Raw genomic sequence first — 16,595 nt, 5'->3', positions numbered from 1 at the left:
TGAAAACAACCCTCCAAGCCGGCTGGTTCCGCGTTTCCTTCTCTCTTTTTTCTTTCGCCGCGTAGGCGCGGACAGCTGCGGGCTCTGCTAAAAAAAATAGCGAAGAAAATAAAACATTTTCTTTTTCTTCACGTGACCGAAGAAGCTGGATTTTGGCGGCATTGGAAGTCGAAGCCGAAGCCGAAGGCTATTTTTGCCGCCGGCATGGCCGCGGTGCGTTAGGACGTTGGCCACAATTTTCCTTCATGTCTGGCACAATTCGGCGTTTGCACGGACGTTTGTCCGCTGCCTGTAGCTGCTCCTAGTCTTATCATGTCTTATTCTACTCTTCCCTCTGTGGCGAAAGTGTTCAGTTCAGGATGCCTGCTGCGAAGATGGATTTGGGTTGCTACGATTTGGCGTATGCGACTTTGTGAGGCCACCAGCGAGGGCGGATCGAGCACGCGAGAAGAGTGGGGAGTTGCTCCCATCTTGACTTTGCATCGATGCATGTAAGTCATCAAGCAGTGCATGCACAAGCGTAGAAAGTTGGGCTTGTTGACTTGAGTTCGTCTTGAAAACAGCGTAAAGATGGACAACACGAGCGCCTCCGTCTCTCTAGTCCCGTTCAGCAAGGCGGAAATGTGGGCGAGTTCTTAAGTATTCATCATTTTTGCTCACAACGCAACCAGAACGGGACACAAGACTAAAGACAAACACAAACACGCGTTGACTATCAACTGTTTTTTTATTGAACGAAATATATACGTATATAGCGTATATATACAGGCAATGAAAGAGTTATCCCGACAAAAGTTATCTGGAAGGCACTTGGGAGGTCAGATAATTCAATTCCCTCTCGAATAATGTATATATACGCCTTTCGTTCTTTAATAAAAAAACCTGTTGATAGTCAGGGCTTGTTTGTGTTTGTCTTTGGTCTCGTGTCCCATTCTTGTTGCACTGTGGGCAAAAATGATGAATAATTCTCGTCCCGTCTTTTCCGCAGTTATCAAGACGAAGCTGGGTGACTCAACGCGAGATCTAACTGCCTAAATATAACAAATTTGAAGTTTTCTTGATTCAGTAGGCCGACAGTGAATTTCGTTTTGTGAAAGTGCTAATATTTCAGAAGAAAACAATTATAAACGACGCCATAGGAGAGGCAACATTTTCAAGCACACCTCATTTTCTCAAATTTGCCATGACGTAAGCATCTAGATGTGAAAGCCATGATACATATATTTCTCGTACTAAATGTATAGGTGAGAAGGAATATATCAGGGTTAACTTTCCCTGGCCGATTCTGTGATGTCCTCCAGAGTGCGGTCCACAATGAAGTGGGCCTTTGAAAAATTATTCATTTATAAAAATATTCAATGTTATCAAATTATTTCCGCAATTTTGAGGAAGTTCTTTGTTGGGAAAAAAAATCGAAAATGACACGTCTCAAGACAAGACTATTTTCAAGAATTTGTTTCTCCGCAAATATTAAGCACGTTTCCTTCAAATTTGTACAATTGATAAGCAATGAGGTGCTAAAAAGGTGTATCGACTTTCATTGCAATATAATATAGGGAAGTCTAAGAAATATTGCCCTAAATTTGGCATTTTTGAACATAGTGTTCTTCAATAATGTGAGTACAAAAAACCGCATCTCTAATTCTTAAAACTCTGCAAACAAGTCTCTAGAAGGAGGTGACAAAAAATTATGAAGGGACATGGTGCAATATTTTGTTTCCAACAATGTTATCCAAGCTCAAACTTGTAGTTTTTTTAGCATCAGCAGCAGCGCCTAAATAAGGGGACAGAAGCTGCAAACACGCCCTCCGCAGCTCTAAATTTTCCGCAGATCCCAGCACTGAGAACTTTTCTATCAATAGAGAGCATACCTTATTATTTTTGTGTACACGCACTGATCTGTGACGTAAGCAGATTTCGGTAGTGCCGTTATTGCAGTGTGCAGGTAACAACTGGGAGTGCGGCCCATAGGAATGCATCAAAAGAAAAGTTTTGTATGTAATTCTATTAGTGCACAGTGCACGTATGAAGCTGTGTGTGTCCCCAGGCCCTCAATTTGTCGTTTGACTCCAGGCATAATGGGGCTAATTTTCTTTTCTACTTCGCGTTTGATTTAAAAAAAAAATTTGGTTTCTTTTTTTAGCAGCTGTTAATTTATTTTGATTGGTTATGCTGGTATATCCTGGATTGGTAATAGCTATGCTGCAGTAGGCATTTCTTCAAATTGTGTACAATTTTCTTTAAGCTCTTGCTTATCACAGAGCCTCCAAAATTCCTATGGTATAAACCTTTGGTACAGAATGTGGATTTGTAAAGCACCTCTTGCAAGCACATATGGTTTTTTTTTTTTTAAATTGACTTTTAAATGATGCTGTATACTTGCACGTTCATTTCTAATAAGTAGTTGACTTTTTTTAATGAAAGACAACCTTATAGGTGCACTCTGCAGTCAGAAAATAACATTAAGAACTTTTGTTTACCTGCACTCTGCGATAGCGGTGCTACTGAATTCTGTGTATGTTAAAGATCGTTGTCAGTCCACAAAAAGTATTAGGTATGCTCTCTATTGATGGAAAAAGTCCCAGTCTTGGAATATGGGGAAAATATAGAGCAGCGCAGAGCGTTTGCTGCTTCCCCGCCATCATATAGGCGCTCTGCGTGATGTTCAAAAAACTACAACTTTGAGCTTGGATAAAATTGTTGGAAACAAAAGAGTGCAACACGTTCTTTCGTGCAATTTTTTTGCTTCCTTCTAGAGGCTTGTTTTATGAGTTTTAAGAAAAATTAGAGATGGGGTGTTTTTTTCCTTCGATTTTTGAAAATCAGTACTGTATTCAAAAATACCGGATTTAGGGCAGCACTTCTTGCACTTCCCAGTATTATGCAACAATAAAAGTCGGTATACTTTTTTAGAACATCAATAATTATTAATTGTGCAATTTTGAAAGATATGTGTTGTATATTGGTGGAGAAAAAAATGAAAATAACCTCGTGTCATTTTCGAAATTTTTCCAGTAAGCGACAACTTCCTCAATATAGCGGGAATAAGCCTGACATATTTCTTCTCACGTGTACATTTAGCACGAATAATCTATACATCATGGCTTTCATATCTAGATAATGACGGCATGGAAATTAGCAAAATTGAACTGTGCTTTAAAATGCTGCCTCTACCATGATATTGTTTATAATTTTTTCTCCTAAAATGTTAGCATTTTCAAAAACGAAATTCACTGTTGGCCAACTGAATAATGTGCGCATAATAAGTGAAATAATTGCGAAAATTAAAAACAGAAATATTTAGACAGTTTGATCTCTCTCATGAAATCACCCAGCGGTCAAAAGCGATATGATATGAGCCTAAAGCCATAAATACATGACCCTTTCAGCGCAGTGGTTAGGCATCAACTTTACTCGCTGCCGTAACCTGGAACCGAGAAAGCCTGAGTACTGCCTCATGTTTATTTGGTGTCATGTACGCTTGCAATCAGCCAGGTTTTTTGTGAAGTATCTGAAGATAAAATTTGTTCTTTGTTTTGTACGGTTAGTTTTTCTAGCGGATACAGTTTTCTTTTATTTGAACCTTATGGTTTATGCTTCATGAGGCTTGACGTTCCAAAGCGACTCAGGCTATGAGGGACACCGTAGTGAAAGGCTCAGGAAATTTCGACCGCCTCGGGTTTTTAACGTGCACTGACCCCACACGCACGCACCCCTCATCATTCTGTTCAGATATATTTTTAGAAGTCTGTAAAGCTAAATTGGGAACACTCTGCATATTAAAATTTATGCCTGATGATGCAGGCAGTTTGCCTTTCCAAATGTGCGGCATCAGGTAAATTTAGCACCTTCTGCTGCCAAACCAGTTCTAGCATCACTCCTCCCCCCGCGGCAATTATTTTTTGTGCGTGATGCCTCAGCTAGTAGTAAAAACATTCATTAGAGTAAAAGCACCTAAGTAATCGTCGAGGGTAAATCCGATTGCTTTTGCGTAATTTTTGAATCAGATGTCGGATTGTACCCTAATTTTCCACATGCAGTTCAATTTAAATGCAGTGCTCTACACATGGTACGCAAAGGAAATCATGGAAATAAAGAAAGGGCTGAAGTCTGGTTTATTAAAATTGCACTAAGCAGTGTTTAACACTGTCAAAATTTAACCTGTGCCATTTCACGAATTTCGGTGCTAGCTGGCTTACGCTTTCCGTAAAAAATGCAAGCGCCCTGTGGGATAAAATGCTGCAACCCCAGCTGAAACTTGCTCGCAGTGTTCTTGGAATCCAGGCTGTATCTTCTACTCTCTTTTAGTGTGACCCTGGATAAGAAGTACACGGTTGGAACGCAACTCCAACAGGCGAAAACAATCATTAAAGACTATTGCCTATCCGTGCTCTGTGATGCCTAGTGGGCTGAGCCGCCGCGCTGCAGTATGAAAGCAGCTGCACTTCTGGTGGCTTTCCAGAGCGTAACGGGCTGCCGAAAAGGCAGACGGGCCTTCCTGGTCAAGCCATTGTAATATATTCTAGTTCACTCTAATGATGTCATTGTAGCTGCTACCAGGCTGGCTGGGAAATAAAATGCTGTGGTTTCCTAGACAATACTTCTGTTCAGTAAATTTATATGAGCAGACCTTTTTAAATTAAATTTTGTTACATATTTATGGTGATAAAAAGATGGTATGCATTTTTCAGAGGATGACCTACATCATCGTGTTCATATTTAATGCAGGATGCCAGCAGATGGTTTTGCTGCTCGCCCTACAAGCAGTGCCGCTGTAACCACTGGTCCAGAAACTGCCCTTTCTTGCGCTTTTAAAAGGTGCGAAAGTTAAGATTTTTTCAGTGAGTACATCATTTAGAACTTTCTTACAGATTTCTGAACATATAAGATGTCGTTAACACATTCAACACTTTGCTTTTGAAATGAGCAATGTTCAGATGTTTGTATGCGAAGACTTGTGCTTGCAGATTTATTGCAGCAGATGCCTCTGTAAAATGCTCATTGGACTACACAACCCAGCAGTCCTGCTTGCCTTTGGTCAGAGTTACTGAAAAACTATTGTTACAGTTGTCGCTATGTCAGCAGAATAAGCATTAGAGCATGGTGTTGCGTTGCCAGCTTGTAGCAGCTGACGGAAAGTTCGCAGTAGCAGTACCAGTTACTTATTGCCTGTAATTTTTGCGGTACTGTAATGTACTTCCCTAATACTGTGTTCCCATGGAGGATATGAACTGATAGCAGTGTGAACGAATATTCTGCACATAGAGCCTAAAACTGTTTGTGTTCTGTCATTCAGAGTTTATGAATATTGGACTCTGCAGCTTTTTATGCCTTTGCGATTGTGAAAATGTTCACTTAAGCATTATAGAGACACTTACAATGGATTGAAGTTTATGTGTAAAAAGTCTGTGTAATTCTAAACACAATGAGACCACTCTGACCAAAAGTGAAGCTTTAGTAAGCTACCCATGACCGAACAACAAAATACTAGTGTTACCATGGCCAGCCGGTTTAGCAACTGCGCGTGTCTACGGTTAGTTTTTGGCAAGGATAGCAGAGGCTTTTCTGCACCGCCATTCACTTGAGAATGGTGGCAACCAGTCTTTGGCTGTGTACGTCAAGAGTTTTGATCGAGTATTTGGATGACGATTTTGAATCACGTATTAGCAATATTAAAATTCAATTGCCTCATTCCTAAATTGGTTCTGGCTGCCATACAAACATTAATGTGCCAAGAAAGAGCCAGAGAGAGCACCAAGAACACTAATTAGATATATATTAGCATGACTGGGCAGAAGTGACATTTATAAATCTGTCACTCCACTCAAATTGTCCCACATATCGCGCTCGACATCTCCAATTTGTTGAAGAAAATTCATTAAAGCTGGTCCCAGCGTGCGTTATCTAAGCTAAAATTATTTTGCCACAAAAAGTGTGTGGGGTGATGCCAGTTCGAACATTTCTGAAAGGAATGAAACCAGAAGCTGCTCAATAATGATCAAAAATCCAAATTTTTAGAACACAATGCACAAATTTGTTAATGACATCTGCACATATCCTGGTTTTCGATATGATTCAGATCGTGCATTTTTGGATGTATAAGTAGTTTTAAGTTTAAATAAAATCAATAAGTTTACTATTTTGACATTTAAAAAAAATAAGAACTTCCTTTCAGAATTGCCTTCTTGCCTACCTAGATTCCTATTACCAATAAAAAATGTTTCACTTGTTGAAACTGAATGCGTCGAACGGAATTAAAATACTAAATTTGCAGAAAACTGTGTTTCAGAACACAGTAAGCACTCGCTTTATTTCACCCTGAAGTGGTCCAAGTCAAAATACAAACGGTGGCGGGTTTAGTAGAACAATTTATTGGCTTTCGTTGGCAGCAGCGGCAGCAACCAGCGCACACGTCTCCTGAATTACTGCTCCACGTATTTGCAGGCTACCCGACGCCTGTCATCTGTACGCGACAAGGTGCCGAGCCCGTCCACTGAGCACGGTGCCCGACATCTGTACGGGGCGAGCTGCCGAGCCAGAGGTGCACGACGAATAACATCGATCTCGGACAGCGTTCGAGAATCCTGCATAACGCCGAGCCTCACGGTGAAAAGCACGAACAATCGTCAGCGGTATCACCGACACCGTCCGACGAATTTTCAATAAGGGGCGTTTCCTTGGCATTGGCAGCAGCGGCAGCAACCAGCGCACACGTCTCCTGAATTACTGCTCCACGTATTTGCAGGCTACCCGACACCTGTCATCTGTACGCGACAAGGTGCCGAGCCCGTCCACTGAGCACGGTGCCCGACATCTGTACGGGGCGAGCCGCCGAGCCAGAGGTGCACGACGAATAACATCGATCTCGGACAGCGTTCGAGAATCCTGCATAACGCCGAGCCTCACGGTGAAAAGCACGAACAATCGTCAGCGGTATCACCGACACCGTCCGACGAATTTTCAGCAAGGGGCGTTTCCTTGGCATTGGCAGCAGCGGCAGCAACCAGCGCACACGTCTCCTGAATTACTGCTCCACGTATTTGCAGGTTGGTCGTTTTTTCGATAGTTCTTCTTGTTCCTGCCGCTGCTGCCAAGGCTACCGTTGAGTGTCACGCAATTATCATGTTACGCTGTTGCGCATGTCGACAACCTGTTGATGACAGCTGTCAATCACTGTGCTGCTCAGAGTGTGAATTTACGTACCATGTCGGATCATGTTCAGGCGTTTCGGAAGAAACGTTCATTTCGAAACGAGCAAAGGCTTGGAAGGCCTGGAGGTGCGAAACATGTAAGGGCAGCCGTAAAGCTGAGGATGCACTGCACGGGCAGCAGTCCGATAGAGAACTAATCACTAGGCTGTTTTCAATGGAAAGTAAAATTGACTCCCTTCTGGCCATGTCCAGCAAGCTTGAGTCGCTTGAGTCATCCGTCAGCCGGCTCTCAGATAAATTTGATGAGTTTCAAACACGTCTTCTAGCCCAAGAAAAGTCGACAAAGGATGTCACAAAGCGTGTAGAGCGGCTTGAGAAAGCTGAATGGGCCTGTGAAATTGCACAGCTCAATAAGGACGTTAACAGTCTAGAATGGCGCAGTCGTCGACTGAACATCGAAATCCATGGTCTACCAGAGACGGAAAACGAGGACTTACTAAAGAAAGTGAATGAAATAGGCACAAAACTGGAACTTGATGAGGTGTGCTCGAGTGACATAACAGCCCTGCACAGGCTTCCCGCGAAGCCGGGCAAAACACGGGGCGTAATTATTCGCTTCGCAAAGCAGGAGGTTCGTGATGCCTGGCTAGCAAAAAGGCAGGCGCTACGTGATGACAACACCGGAAAGTACACGTGTGAAAATATGACTCGGTACACTCGCACTCTTCTGACAGTTGCCAAAGAATGGGCTAAGGAATCCGGCTACGCGTTCGTTTGGCACGTGAATGGAAATGTGCTTGTACGGAAACAAGCCGGTGCACGAGCAGTTGTCATCCGCGATAAGGATGACCTCGCCAATCTGAGGTGATAGCGCAGGCAATTGTATTTTCAAGCAAACGTGATGTCATTCATGTCCAATTTTGCTCACCATAGTGAGCAATTCAAGGATAAGCAGAAGTTTTCTTTATTTCATTTAAACGCCCAAAGTTTGCGAAATAAATTTGATGAGGTTACTTTGTATTTATCAGATTTAAACCACGAGTTTGACTTTATTTGCTTTAGTGAGACGTGGTTCACATCTGACGACTGTTTTCTCTTGCTGGGATTTGATTGTGTGTCAGCGTGCCGTTCATCAAAGCGCGGAGGAGGTGTTGCTCTGTATGTGCGTTGCCAACTACCGTATCAAATTCTAGCAAACTATAACATTGTGAATGAAAATTTTGAGTGCGTCATTATTCACTGTTATAATATACTACTTGCTCTTGTGTACCGACCGCCATCTGGGTGTTTAAAGCAATTCATGCAGTTTGCAGAAGAAATATTTGAACGTAGCCTCGAGCTCAACCTCGAATGTGTCTTTGTTGGGGATTTCAATATAAATGCTTCTCCAAATAATATTACTTTTTTGCATTTCCAAGAGCTCTTTGAGTCGTATGGTTTTTCAAATGTGATTAATGATCCTACTCGCGTCACGTCAAATTCTGAAACAATACTTGACCTGTGCATTACAAGCTTATGCCCCGATGAAGTTAAATCAGGTACAATTATATGCGATCTTACTGATCATTTACCCATTTACTGTCTGATACCTTCGAAGCAAAAACGCTCTTTTCTGGAGAAAGAAATATTGATTAGAGATTACTCGAAAAGAAACATGTCAAAGTTTAAAGAACTCATTATGCAACAGGACTGGGATAGCGTTACAAAGGAAAAGGATTTTAAAAACGCTTATAAGGCATTCTTGATGTTTTTTATTTCTGCGTACAATGAATCCTTCGGTTTTAAAACTCTTAAGAGACACAAGAGAGCAAGAAAGCCCTGGATCTCGCACGACCTGTATAACAGAATAAAAAACCGCAACATCCTTTTTCAAAAGTTTTTAGACACACGAAGTGAAGGCGATCTCCGCGCATTTAAGAAAGCGAGAAATAAATTGAATGCTGATATAAGAAAGCAAAGAGATCATACTATGTGAACAAGTTTTCCAATATTGCAGGAAATCCGCGTTTGGTATGGCAAGCGGTCAGAGACATCACGTGTAAATCGAACTCCCCAAAGCGGGTTTCTTATCACAGCGAATCTATGAGGGAAGAAGAGGTTGCAAACCTGTTCAACGAACATTTTATTAACGTGGGTGCTTCCGCAAATGACTGCGCTGCGATACCATGCGAGGAATTCGTCAAAGCACATTGTGAAAATACTGTATTTTTGTCCCCAACTGATGAATATGAAATACTGGACGTCATTTTGGGTTTAAAGAACCATTGCGCCTCTGGAGCTGACGATATTAAACCCGGTCCACTAAAAGCCGTGGCAGAAATAGTTAATAGTCCACTCACACATATTCTGAACCTTATTCTTTCCACCGCAGTGTTCCCAGACGCAATGAAGTTAGCTCGTGTGGCTGTTATACACAAGGGCGGTTCCACTAACGATATGAACAATTACAGACCAATCTCGGTGCTCCCTATCTTTGCGAAGGTAGCGGAAAATATTATACATAAAAGACTAGTAAGCTTTCTGAGTGTAAATAACATAATAGCAAGTGAACAATTCGGCTTTAGAAAAAATAAGTCCTCCGAAATGGCCCTTCTTGAAGTGAAAGAACATATGCTCGAAAACATTGAGAGGAAAATATTTACCCTCGGAATATTTCTGGATTTTAGAAAGGCCTTCGACTGTGTCCAACACGACGTGCTTTTAAGGAAGTTGCCATTGTATGGATTTCGCGGCAACGCATGGTCTTTAATAAAAAGCTACTTAACATCTAGAGCCCAGTTCACATGTATAAATGGCGCAAAATCCGACAGCAGACTTGTAAAACAGGGCGTACCTCAAGGGTCATTACTTGGTCCGACACTATTTTTACTATATATAAACGACATTGTAAACATAATAAATAACACTAAGTTAACTTTATATGCAGATGACACGAATGTGTTTTTCTCGGGCGCTGACGTTGTGGACGTGTTTCATCAGGCCAACGAATGGTTAACTGGACTGAACTTATGGCTTCTTTCGAACAGACTCCAATTAAACACAAGTAAAACTAAATACATACTGTTTAGACCGAGGGGAACCCATCCACCCACGAACTTGCACTTAAAATTTTATAACGTTACTATCGAACAATCGACTACAGTTAGATTTTTGGGGGTAATATTCCAGGAGAACCTTTCATGGACGCCTCACGTTGACGTACTGCGTAGGGACCTTGGGCGAGCCGTGGGAATTTTAAACAAGATAAGATACCATGTTCCGTCTGCTGTAAAAAAGCAAATCTACTATGCGCTTTTACATTCACGCTTCTGTTACTGTTTCCTAGTATGGGCTACAACAACTAATACAAATTTGGATTGTCTTTTCTCTTTGCAAAAGCGAGCAGTGAGAGCAATAGGCAATTTAGATCTTTCGGAGGACACTGCACCTCATTTTAAAGGTAATAAAATAATGCCCATTCACAAACTCCATAAACACAAACTGGCCCTGGAAATTTCGCGTCTTCACCAAACAGATATAACATTTCAAACTAAATATCATGCCCAACCTGGTCCTTATTATCTACGACAAAACTTAATACCAAGGTCCCGTTCGCGTACAACATACGGTGATCAAAAACTAAGTTATTTGATTCCGGATTTCCTCAATGCGCATCCTGAATTAGCTGAGATACTGTTTACTGCCACCAAGGTGCAACGACTGAGAAGAACACTTAGAGACATTTTCTTAAATGAAAACTAAATACCATGCTGTGCTGATAATTTCGTTCGCCTTCACTCCGGATCTTTACCTTCACTGTGATGACTGTTTTTCATAACACCACGCTACTGATCCAACTTATTGTTTCTTATGTACCTGTATTTTTGTGTTTTTCATGCCCTTTCATATCATGCAGTATTGATGTTTGTTTTGCTTTGTAATTATTGTGCTTATGTTATGTTGTTTCCGCCGCAGCCATGGAGGGCGCGGCCCCGTCAGGCATGTTCTATTGCCTTTTGTCGCGTCCCCCAAGGCATTTCTGTAACGGAATGTCTTCAATAAAGAAAGAAAGAAAGAAAGATAAAGTTTTAATTGGGGTGGTTTTTGTTCAAAGCGAGAAAAAAATGTAAAGTCGAGCTCTCGTGCTGCAACTTGCGTCATCTCTTAACGCTTCATAGAGTAACACAGCACCTGCCATGACACATTTAAGGCCACATAACCACGTCAGTTCACCCTCACTCACTGTAGTGCATGTTTAGGGCTGGAGCGAAGGCAGGTACCGCATGACATTTGGCGGGCGGTATGCGATAAGCGTGCTTGTTTTCGCTTCTGAAGTTCAAACCAACCCGCTATGGTATAGGGCAGCAGGGAGCAGAAAAACTATGGCTTTCAGTGTGCTGTCTCGCTCGAGCCACAAGGAAGGAACGACCACCTGGCACAGCTATCGTAACAGCAGTCATTTTAATGCCCGAATAAGATCACAGCAAACATGTGCCTCGGAGCGCACGAGACGATACGAAGTCCTCACCACGGCTTCTGGTAGCGCGAGACACGCTGGCGCTGGCACGGTCCGATCGAGTGGAGCTGCCTTGCTCTCGAGTGGTCAAACATACTGTGACCGCGGCACTGGCATGCAGTCGCCTCCTCCTTGAATTCTACATACTCTTTTTCTTGCATAGCAGGCAATGCTGCCAATGCTAGCACGCCTTTTTGCAAATGTCAAATCCGTGCCCAAAATGTAGTTCACCATACAAGCACAGTGACCACATGCATATTTCGTGCTGCAAATCTCAATTACCATGAGTGACTGCCTCCTGCCCTTCGTTTTACTTCTTGCCACATTTTTGTCCAGCGGCTCATCGAGACTTCAAGAAGTAAAAATTACATGTGGTGATACGATATGCATCTCATAAGGCGAATCGCATATATACCATCCGCGCCTAAAAAGTAGTCCTCACTCAGGAAAAATTATAGCCAGAGGTACTGAACCCTAAGCGCCTCACTGCTTTGAGCGTTGTTTTTAGTGATACCAGTTCATTTTATACCGCTTTGTTTTCGTTCAAACACTGAGCGAGGCTTTGAGAACAGATGATATGTGGTGGAGTAAAATGTATTTCCGGACACACTACATCGGCAGCGTTGCCTGTTATGTCTGTCATGTCTCTGACAACAGTGGCTTAGTGCGGCATGAACACAGTAAATAACAATCTCATTGGTGCACGTGCCACCTCGGCAGTGCATGGAAAACCTTTTCCCACGATTATCTGTTCGTCTACACAATGTTCTGAGTGCCGTGCTGTTTGATGAAGAGGCGCAAAGAGACGACGCAGCTCGTGGCGGACGAGCTCTACCTAAAAAAATTTATACTCGCTTTAAACAAAAATCACCTCGATTCAAACTTCAGAAATGAAACGTAGTAAACTGTTGTAATAGTTGCCATCACTAGTATTATTTTTACTTGGACGACCTCATATTGAAATGAACAAGTTTTTATGGTACCAAACACACTTTTCTGCAAATTCAGCATTTTGTTTCACTTCCACTCATTCAGATGCATGAGATGTAACATTTTTTAGTGGTAATAGACATGTAGGGAAGCAAGATGGCTATTTCTTAATTTCCAAAGAGGAGTGCATATTTTTTTAAACGTCAAAGTAGTGGAAATTTTACATTTTATTTGAATTAAAAAAATAACTATATTTCCAAAATATAAGATCTGAATCATATCAAAAGCAAGAATATTTGTAAATGTCATTAAAACATTTGTGGTGTATCTTCTAAAAATATAATTTTGATCGATCATTGAGTGGTGCCGGTTTCACACGTTTTCGAATTGTGCAACCTGTGCTCACCTCATGATTAAATTTTTTGGCATGTCGCTTAGATTGCACGCATTGCAAAAATTTTACATGAAATTTTTTGAACAAATCGGATATGGTTGAGATTAACTTTAGGATGTTTGGCTTGGAATCATTCGTCATTGACAGAGCCGAGGGATGATGCTTTGGGTGAACTGTGACTTCTTTCACACTTAGCTTTCCTAATTGTGACCAATGTTCCCACAGTGCTCCTTTCTCTTGACGTTGTTATTTGCGTTTGTATTTTATTTCTGCTCAGTCATAATAGCAGTTATAAATCTTTTCCCAAAAACCCTGCATTTCTGGTCACCCAGAACATTGGCACTGTTACTCTTAAGTCATCACTATAAAGAGACACATAGTACCTTAACTGTGACTCGGTGCGACTGACTGCAAGTGCCAGAAAGTATAATAAATATTACAAAGTTAAAAACAAATAAAAATGTGAGAGCAGTAGCTTTTTATAGCCTGCACCCATTAAGTGCACCCACCCTATCACATTTTCTAAAGCTCCCCCGGCTGCATATAGCTTAGGCCCACGTGCTTTGTACTAGCATTGGACAGATGGTAAGTGCAGGCATTATCAACCGAAAGTCATAACTCTCGTAGAGGTGGAGTTTCAAGTGTGGGCCCACCGAGCAAGAAAGTGCGGTACAAGAAATTCATCATAATGATGATTTTTTGTGTGATGTACAAATCGTAGGTAACACAATACTGCAACATCAAACTACACTAGCTACGTTGTGGCACTAAGACGGCATAAAACCCCTTGGCAGCCACTTCACTGCTGATGGGGGCTCAGACATATGCAGATGTTCTTCAGTGTGGCAAGCGCACCAAAAGAAGGCCACTGATTGCTATTTGATGCTGATTTATCATGTAATCTGGCTCGTCACTACGTCCTTTTTTTTGCAGCCTCTAGATGGTTATAACCCGAGAATAAGGCGGCAATTCCCGTTAAAGACTGTCCTCCAACCAATGGCATCGATCGATTCTCACCACGTTCTGGTTAATATGCTTAGACCTGCCAGTGTGACATCGCCATTGGGCGGGAGATGAAGCGGGATAAACCAGGGCTTAATCAGACTAACCGTGACATTAGAAGAAGCAGTCAGTGCCAGTGGTTCAGGGACCTTTTTTGGCGGCATCTGCTTTTTTTTTCTTGATTTGTTTCTTAATGCAGCGTGCTATGATGGCACTCATGTCATTTTTGCGTCTTCATGCCACACATGCTCACGCACCATATTATTTGCAATGCAGGAAGCCCCCAGTAAGCTGTCATCTAAAATGATTAAATTAAATTTATGTAGCTATTGCAAGGAGGTTATGGTATACAGAGGCATCGGAAAATGCTCTTCTCGGGGCAGTGCCATTGCTACATTATATAGCCCTATGTAAGTTTTTGGTGCACACATCTAGTAGCCTCAGAGCATGAAATGGTTTTCACCTACTTATAGCGGTCGATGCCATTTTGTTATGGAACCTTAATTTGGCACAATGTTGTGGCACATGAACCTATCTGCCTTACTTTTTCAGGATACAATGAATTGTGAGAACTAATTTTTTTTTGGGTCGGTTTATTTTTCTTGCTTTCATGCAAACACTTGAGCACAGATTGTTTCATGAATTTTATAACTAAAAAACATCAGTTCATTTAAGTTACTGTATTATAAAATCTCTCGTACTTCTATGCCTCTTTATGTGTTGTCTAAGTGTATTAAGTGCGTGTGTATTTTTATCTGCTGCCCAGGTCTCTCCTGCTGTCTGGCCCTCCAGGATAAGAAATAGGTGGACTTGTGAGCAGTTTGGCTGTAACCTTCCACAGTCTCTGACTTTGCGACTTCCTTCTGTATTCCAATGCTTTTCTCTAACCTTGTACCATAAACATGTAATAAACGAACCTTGAACCTTATTTAAAATAAAGGCCATTTGGGGTATGCTTTCTTTTCAGTTGTGAAAAATCTTGTTCTGTTATTACACTGTGTCTAAACCAAAACACGCAACTACTACACATTACACATGCCTGCTTCTTGTGTACACATTGCACCACTACTCTGCATGATTAGAACGCGAGCCATTGCATTCTGGAAAGAAATATTAACCCATAGCAGCATAGCTTTATGCTGCTGTGGAAGTTATGCTGTCTGGAATAAAACACACTCCTCAAAAAATGTATCAATACTCCTAGACAGCCTAACGATTGCACTGGTTTTGATGGCATAAAGTTACGCTGCTGTGGGAGTAAGAGTTAACCCCTTTGGACTAAAATACAGTCTTCCTGAAACGATGTAACTATAAACTTCGGCAGCATAAACTTACACTGCTTTTAAGGTGTAACTTTACACTAGAGAGAGTGTAACGTTCATACTGTTTTTCGTTGACTAAAACATTGTCTTTCCGAAAATGTGTAAATATAGTCTTAGGCACCATAAACTTGCACTGCCTTTCAGGGTGTAACTTTACATTAGGGAGAGTGTAACGTTTGCACTGTTTGTCGCGGACTAAAACATAGTCTTTCTGAAAAGGTGTAACTATAGTTTTGGCAGCATAAACTTGCGCTGCCTTTCAAGGTATAACTTTACACTAGAGAGAGTGTAATGATTACACTATTTGTCGTGGACTAATACTTTAGTCTGGAGCAAATAGTGCAATATTACCCCCCAAAAGATGTCAGCTCAGCGACAAGTTGTTTACCCCCAAAAGAATTAACATCACACTCTTCTTTAGAGTGCACCCATATAAATTAAATTCGAGAGTTCAATTCTTTTCTCCCACCCTTTTTTACATGGAATAACTTTCTGAAATACATTAAACAGTCATCTTTATTAGGCAGCAACCATGTTTGCAGTCTTATTGTTTCCCTAATTTTCAGCAGTGAGTAATCATAGAACACTTCATTGAGTCTAATATCGAGGCGTTGCTAATATATGACAACTTCTTTAATGGAAACCTGCATGGATTTCGGAAAAACCACTCATACTAAACACATTTAGCTTTCTTTTGGCATGGAAATTATTCCAATCTCACCTTAGTATCTCAACGAATGCACTGTTAATAGATTTAGAGAAAGCTTAACCCAACCACTTAGAGCCGAAAAACACGCCGATGGAGCAGTGGCAAGTGGCGCTGGCCAGCGGCACCCTGGAAGACCAGGAGGCACTAGTCGCCATCGCCAAATCGTCAGCGGAAGCAACTAGAGTATTGGACTGGGGACTCTGCGCAAAATTCGCTCCGGTCTCTTTTTTTACAAATAAATGGTTATCCTCCCTCTCGCCGTCTATTGAAACATCATCCGCTGGTTTTGAACTCGATTAGAAGCCTTTTAACTTATCGCTTGCGCCTTGTTTCCATTAATGGTTCACATCATCAAGCTCTCATGTTTTCTCAGAAATTCCCCCATGGAAAGTTTTTCATCCGTTGCTCTGTCTTCCACAGTAACATGTAGCGTGCACTTTTTCGCTGATGACTGGGTTCTCTATCTTTGTAATTCAATGCCTACGATGCTTCTGTCCCCTAAAATGACATAGACAGTATACAGCAATGATGTACTACGTGCGTAATATCTCTAATTACTACAAATACTGTGCTAATTTCTTTTCACAACCGC

The 16,595-nt window shown here is 41.5% G+C and overlaps 1 long non-coding RNA gene and 1 pseudogene across 2 annotated transcripts; both read left to right on the top strand.

Annotated features, from left to right (window-relative positions):
• The first annotated feature begins 212 nt into the window (after positions 1 to 212).
• On the top strand, positions 213 to 14,900 carry LOC144130090 (uncharacterized). 2 transcript variants are annotated; one of them, XR_013313959.1, is made up of 5 exons: positions 213 to 491; positions 4,729 to 4,818; positions 6,445 to 6,606; positions 6,746 to 7,046; positions 14,739 to 14,900. It is a non-coding gene; the product is annotated as an uncharacterized LOC144130090 (long non-coding RNA). The 2 variants fall into 2 exon arrangements; XR_013313958.1 differs by having other exon boundaries at positions 6,445 to 7,046.
• Positions 7,396 to 7,994, top strand: LOC144127644 (uncharacterized; annotated as a pseudogene).
• Positions 14,901 to 16,595: the final 1,695 nt, after the last annotated feature.

Source organism: Amblyomma americanum, chromosome 4, assembly GCF_052857255.1.
Source record: "Amblyomma americanum isolate KBUSLIRL-KWMA chromosome 4, ASM5285725v1, whole genome shotgun sequence".
NCBI lineage: Eukaryota > Metazoa > Arthropoda > Arachnida > Ixodida > Ixodidae > Amblyomma > Amblyomma americanum.
The sequence above is the reverse complement of the archived record's forward strand: the minus strand, read 5'-3'. Positions and strand labels throughout refer to the sequence as shown.